Consider the following 6,407-nt stretch of genomic DNA (forward strand, 5'->3'; position numbering starts at 1 on the left):
GGGGGCGGGGGCGGGGGCGCAGCAGCGGGACCGGACTCGGGCTGAAGGGACGAAGCGAAGTCCCGTCGGGGATGTCGTGGAGGTGGAGTTTGCCGTCACACAGGGCGGGCAGGGGGAGCGCGCTCTCGAGCTAACAGCCGCGGAAGGAGGGGCTGCAGCGGCTTCCGGGCGCGGCGCGCTCGTGCACGTGCTCCGGCGTCCGGGTTCCGGCGTCCGGCGCGCTCCGGGGCGGGGCCGGGAAGTTGGAGCGCTGAAGCCCCTCTCCGCGGTGAGGAGCTTCAAACCTAGGTTGAAAGTTGGACCACTAGGGGGCGCGTTAAGCTAACAATTGGTTTTTGATCCCGTAGAGGGAAGACCCACAGTTTAGCCTGTCTCCCCGTCTAGAATCCACTCTGTGGTGTCTGCTTCGAGGCACTCACGTATCGGGTAATAAGTCTGCCTGTGGTCGTTCACACTGTTTCCTAACTTGTGCAAGTCTGAAGATGTGCCTTTTTTGGTCGGAGCTGTTAAAGGCAGCGCTACTTGGATGACTTAAAAGATTGGACATAGGTCGGCAAGGTGATGCATGCCTGTCATTCCAGCATTCTGGGAGGCTGAGGCAGGAGCATCAGAATTTCAAGCCCAATCTGGGCAATTACTGAGACCCTGCCTCAAAATTTAAAAAAAAAAAAAAATTTAAAGGCTGAGCGCAACCTTGGGCTCAGTCCCCACTACTGAAGAAAATTACACCTATAATCAAAGGCGACTCCCAGTGTGTCTGATACATCATCAGTAATGACTTTTTTAAAAAAAAGTTATATAAAATAAAGATAACTGAATTGTCTTGTCAATTGCTGAACTCTCACTCAAATTAAAGTACTTGTTGTTTTCCTTCAATACTGGGAATCAAATTCAGGACCTTGCAATTGCCGGGCAGATACTTGTGCTGCTGAGCTATTTCCCTAGCCTCTCATCAAATTATAATCATGGCTATTCCAAGTCTTTGGCCATGCACAGTTTTGATTTCGCTCTGAAGCATTTGAAAGCAAACTTACAAAAAGACTGGCTAGTTCTACAGTAACATTGTTTCTTGTTTATCTTTGGTGAAAACTGTTATGACTAAAATTATGTTTCTTTGTTCAAAACTGTTCCACAAACTAAATTTGTTTTACTCTTGTGTGTTTTGTTTTGTATTTTCCCTGTACAACTTTGTAACTGTGGTCTCTTGAAATTCTGTGGAAGTACAACTCCCAGTAAGAGATCTTGTACAATAGTGGAGATGGTAGCCGTCACCTACAAAACAGAGAAGATCAAATGAAACATGGCCTCCAGATGATCTTCTAAACTCTCCACTGCTCGACCGTGACTGAAAGTGCTAACGGCGCCACTGATCACTTCCCTGGGACCAGGGAGACAGCAAGCAGAGCAGGATTCCAGGCAAAAGAAGAACGCAGCTGGGGAGGGGGGCGGTCAGCACCGTCTCCGAAGGAATTCTCACCAAGACCAGGGTGGATTCAAGGGAAACACAGCAGCTGTCAAAATCAAGGCACAGTCACTGGGGTCAGCTCTACCAAAAAGTACAGCCAAGGGATGGTGAGGGAAGTGATCACAAAAATCTCTGCCAAAGTAATAAGTTTGTCCTGCGTCAGTGTGAGCCTGGTCAAAAGCTGCCATTCAAATTACAAAACCATTCGTCCGGATTGGTAATGCATTTGAAGCTAGTAACTGCTGCTTTATAAACAGAGTTGTAAATGCTACCGATGCTGGACTCCCAAATTTGAACTTATTTCAACACTGGATTCGGTAAATGACATCCAGACATTGCAACAGAGAAAACGAGCCATGCTTAGGCCAAACATTTGAATTGGAAAACAAATGTTGAAGACTCCATTTGTAATCACTGTCACAAAACAAAAAGTCCAAATTTGGAAAAATGCATATCTAAATTTGAGAGCCTGGTAAAGGTAACAATTCCAGTCAGTGAACAGATGGATTGTTCAAAACACGGCGTTGGACTAACTGGATTGCCGTCCTGGAGGAAGAAAGCTTAACTCTGCATGCCATCCATGATACTAAAATAAATTCCAAGTAGGCACAAATTTTAAAGGTAAAGAACAGAAACCCTGGGACTGGGGATTTAGCTCAGCAGCACAGTGCCTGCCTGGCAAGTGCAAGGTCATAAGTTTGATTCCCTGTACCGGAAAAAAAAAAAAAAAAATAGAAACCTGTGAATATAATTACCAGAAATGTCTGCACAGAAGCTTTGTATAATTTTTGCATGGAAAACTACTTTTTCACACAAAATGGTAGCTGGATGTAATTCACTGCATTGAAAAAAGATCTGCCTGGATTTACCCCCATCTGCTTAAAAATGTGTCAGCAAAGTGGAAAAACGGAAAAGCTAAAGGGAGGTGCCTTGGGGTGCATTTGCAATTCGTATTCAGGGAGCTGGATTTTCCTGAGGTACAGTTGCGCCAGCCCCGGCTAGCAAAGTCAACTCACAGGAAAAACTGCAAAGAAGGTGAACGCCAACTTCACGGGACGGGGACAAATGGCTGGTAAAGACACAAAGAGATGGTTAACATCACTCGGAAGGAAAGAAACTGTACAATGAAACTGTAGAACTGCAGGAAAATGGTACATCAGACTATCAGACTGACAGGCCCAAACAAAACAGCTGAAAACAGTGCTGGTGTACGGCTGTGCGGGAGTCCTTAAAGATATGCCTTAGTGTCCTGGGGCTTCTGTAAAAGATTACCACGAATTTGGCACCCTAAAGCAACAGAAATATATTCACTTATACTTTTAGAAGCCAGAAGTCCGTGGACAAGGCTGTGCGCTGTGCTGCCGCACCTGGCTGCAGTGGCCGCCGGAAGTCCCTGGCTTGTGGTGGCATCCGGCCTCAGGGATCGCCCTGTACCTCTGCTACAGGAGCTTGCCATGGCATTTAGGCCCGAGCAATCCCCGCCTCAAGATCCTTCAAATTCCCTCTAAGACTTTTTTTTTTTTTTTTGCCATTCCGGGTAATATTCACAGTCCGGGATAGAATGCAGATGTTGCGGGGAAGGCGACATTTTCCAAGCTGCCGTTTGCCCCTCCACCTTCAGTCTCTGTGAATTCGGCAGGGGAGGAAGGGGTCACAGCTCCTTTCCTTCTCTGTAAACGGTGGCTGACAGGCGTTTCCTTGGGTATAGCTGAGAGTGTAATGACAACATGTGAAGAACTCGTGGCGACATCTGGTCTCAGTGGGACACGAACCGCTGGTAATTGTGCCTGTTCCAGTGTCCTGTGGGTCAGGGTGCTGAGGAGCAGCCGGGGCATGGCCTACAGGAGGATGAGTCGGTGACATTTCAGAAAGGAGGTCCGCGGCCCCCAGAACGCCCGCGGCACGCGTGGTTCGCTTTAGCGCTGGCCCCAGGAGGCTCTCTGCGGCCGCCCACCTGAGCGCGGGATGCGAGCCGCCCCGCCCTTTCACCGCGGAAGGTGGCCGCCGCCCTTTCGAAGTAGCCAAGAACAGGACACCAGGGAGACAGAGGCGAGGAGAGCACGCGGTCACCGCCGGCTTCGACGCACAGTGCCCCGGGCGCAGGCCTGGGCCTCGCGCGGCCGGACCTCCTGCCCGGCGGAACCGCGCCGCCCGGGTTCTCGCTGGGAACTCGCCCCGCGGAGCGTTCAAACCGTGTTCCACTTATTTCTGTGGGAAAAAAATTTTTTAAAAATTGTCCCCTCGGACCGCGGAGCGTTCAAACCGTGTTCCACTTATTTCTGTGGGAAAAAAATTTTTTTTAAATTGTCCCCTCGGACACCACTTTAAAGAAAGGGTTCCCCTGAAGGCCACAGCTGTCCTTCCCCATGAGGAAGTAGGGTTTGGGGTCAGGTCCCGCTGTCTAGCTGCAACAACCTGCAATAAACTTGGCAGCGGTGGGATTCGAACCCACGCCCCCGAAGAGACTGGAGCCTTAATCCAGCGCCTTAGACCGCTCGGCCACGCTACCTGGGATACCGGATGGGGACCTGCTCCGAGTTGTGCGGGCCGCGCGCCCGGCACCGCCCTCGGAGTCCCAAACCGCGGCCGTCCCCGCCGGCCGCCACGAACTCCTACAGACCCGCGCGGCCCGGCCCGGCGAGGGCGCGGCCGGCGTCGTTGTGGGCCACAGCGAGCTGTGGGGCGAGGTGCGAGGGCCTCAGAAGGACCCGGCCTGCAGCTCCAGGCAGCGTGGTGGCCGAGCAGCCGGTGAGAACGTCTGCCTCTCTGCTGATGAAAGCCTCGCCTTGGACCCGCGCACGGCTCTCGCGGACGCATGCATGCCACCGCGCGCTGTCCCCAGGGCGGGGGAACCGACTGTGAGACTCTGCGGCAGGCGCACAGCTCCCGGGAGCCGGACCTGCGGGACTCGGAACCCGCCGGCCGCTCACCCAGGCCCCCGGAGACGGGTCGGGGCTGGGCGCTGCGGGGCGCGTCGGGGCCTGTCCGCGCCTCCTGCCTACAGAAACCCCCGGCCCTGAACAGCTCCCGGTTAAGGGTCTGAGGATGAGACAACTTCTCGGGAGCCCGAGGCTAAGAGAGCTGTCACAGCTAAACCTGCAGATGCCCCCCTCCGCCGGCGTCCTCGCGGAGTCTACTTTCGCTTTGGAGTGGCAGGGAGCATCGTCTATCTCAGCGTAGGAAATCAGCTCCAGAGCTGCGCACTGTGGGGCTCTAGACGGGCCGTACGTGTCCTAAACACATTCTGCATGCTTACGAACATTTTAATGCAGCACGAATGTGAAAACTGATTGAAGCGGTTCCGTGCATTATTCTCTGGCAGGGCTTTGCATTTGAATTATGACCCGACCAGTCTGCTTTTCTTCAGAAGTAATGGCTGTTGATTTAGTCTGCTTCCTCGGAGCCCCACGTAGGAGTTCCGTCTGAGACAAAGGCCTCCTGCAGTTCGAAGTCAGCAGTAGTGACTCCTGGCTTGCGGCCAGGGCCTGCACCCTGGGCGCCTTGGTGGCAGCCCCTTTTCCGGTATGCCTGGGTCCCTGCGTCCCACTTTCCTTCTATAAAACCACAGTCCTGGATTATGGTCACCCTGATCCAGTGTGACATTCCTGCAAAGAACCTATTTCTAAGGAAGTCACCGTCACAGGTCCCACGGTAAGATGTGCCCATACCTTCCCGAGTCCCGTGACGCCATCCTCAACCTGCCCTGACGATCCATCCATAACCTGAGAACCATTCCCCGGGGGGCTGTAGGAGGATTCAACCCTTGGCCCCACACAGCTATGTGGGAAATGAGACGAGAGATATAAACCCAGCATCCTGAGGCTGTTGCCCGCTTACTTATGTGCCGGATGTCTGCTCAGGTGTTCATGGGTGTTTGCTCAAGTCCTCCCACCAGGGTCAGGAACGCTGTCCCTGTTTTCTGTCACAATGTGTCAGGTGATGCCCTGGAGCTGAAGCAACTAAGCCAAAGCACCTTGGCCACCAGGAGGGGCAGCGGAGGCTGGGGTAGTGAATGGGGCTTCAACCAGGCCCCACCGAGAGGGAAAGAGAGAGACCCTGCACAAAGGACACCTTTGTAATTATTTTATCTTGCTACTTATGGGGCATAGCGTAGTATCGTAGCCATGCTATGATACTATTCCTTAAAATTTTGAGAACATTTGCCAGTGAATGTACCCAAGAGTTGAGGGGAAGCTTTCTGACTGCCCTGCCCCACCCTGTACGCTCCCAACACCCTTTCCTCACTTTATTTTTCTCCATAGACTTCATCAGTTCTTGTAAATTCACTTATTGTACATATTCAGTTCTTTCTGTCTTTGTTATTATGTGTAGTTGTGTAGATTTTTCGGTAGGGCAGGGTCCATTAGAGCAGAGCTTTTTGCTAGCTTTGTTCCCTGCCGTGTCTCCGGCCTTTGGAAATGCGCTGGCACATGGAAGGCAGTCGTGCGTGCTGAACTGCTGGGTGGACGAGTGGGAGACGAAAAGGACGTTCCTCGACCCCCAGGGTGAAGCTGGGCTACTCTGGGATTTGGTGCCAACCCCCCGTCGTCTCTCATGTGCTCGGGGGTGGTGTTTGAGCTTCCAGTTAACCACCTGGAAGGGGCTCCAGCTCCTTCTCTATGAGGGTTCAGATGGACGACGTTCAGACGGCGAACACAGGACCAGGGTGCAGGTCAGGGCAGAGCGTCTGCCCGGCCAGCGCGGCAGGTGTGCCACCTGGAGTCTAGCTTCCCTTTGTAGCTAGCAGTGGAGCATTAATGCTCTATCTCAGCGTAGGAAGTCAGCTCCAGAGCTGCGCACTGTGGGGCTCTAGACGGGCCGTACGTGTCCTAAACACGTTCTGGGTGCTTACCAACATTTTAATGCAGCACGAATGTGAAAACTGATTGAAGCGGTTCCGTGCATTATTCTCTGGCAGGGCTTTGCATTTGAATTATGACCC

The 6,407-nt window shown here is 52.7% G+C and overlaps 1 non-coding gene across 1 annotated transcript; it reads right to left on the reverse strand.

Moving 5' to 3' along the window:
- Nucleotides 1–3,892: 3,892 nt before the first annotated feature.
- Nucleotides 3,893–3,974, reverse strand: Trnal-aag. Its single transcript has one exon. It is a non-coding gene; the product is annotated as a tRNA-Leu (tRNA).
- Between the last annotated feature and the right edge of the window lie 2,433 nt (nt 3,975–6,407).

This window comes from Chinchilla lanigera, unplaced genomic scaffold (genome assembly GCF_000276665.1).
Source record: "Chinchilla lanigera isolate Chin_1 unplaced genomic scaffold, ChiLan1.0 scaffold00064, whole genome shotgun sequence".
NCBI classification, from domain to species: Eukaryota; Metazoa; Chordata; class Mammalia; order Rodentia; family Chinchillidae; genus Chinchilla; species Chinchilla lanigera.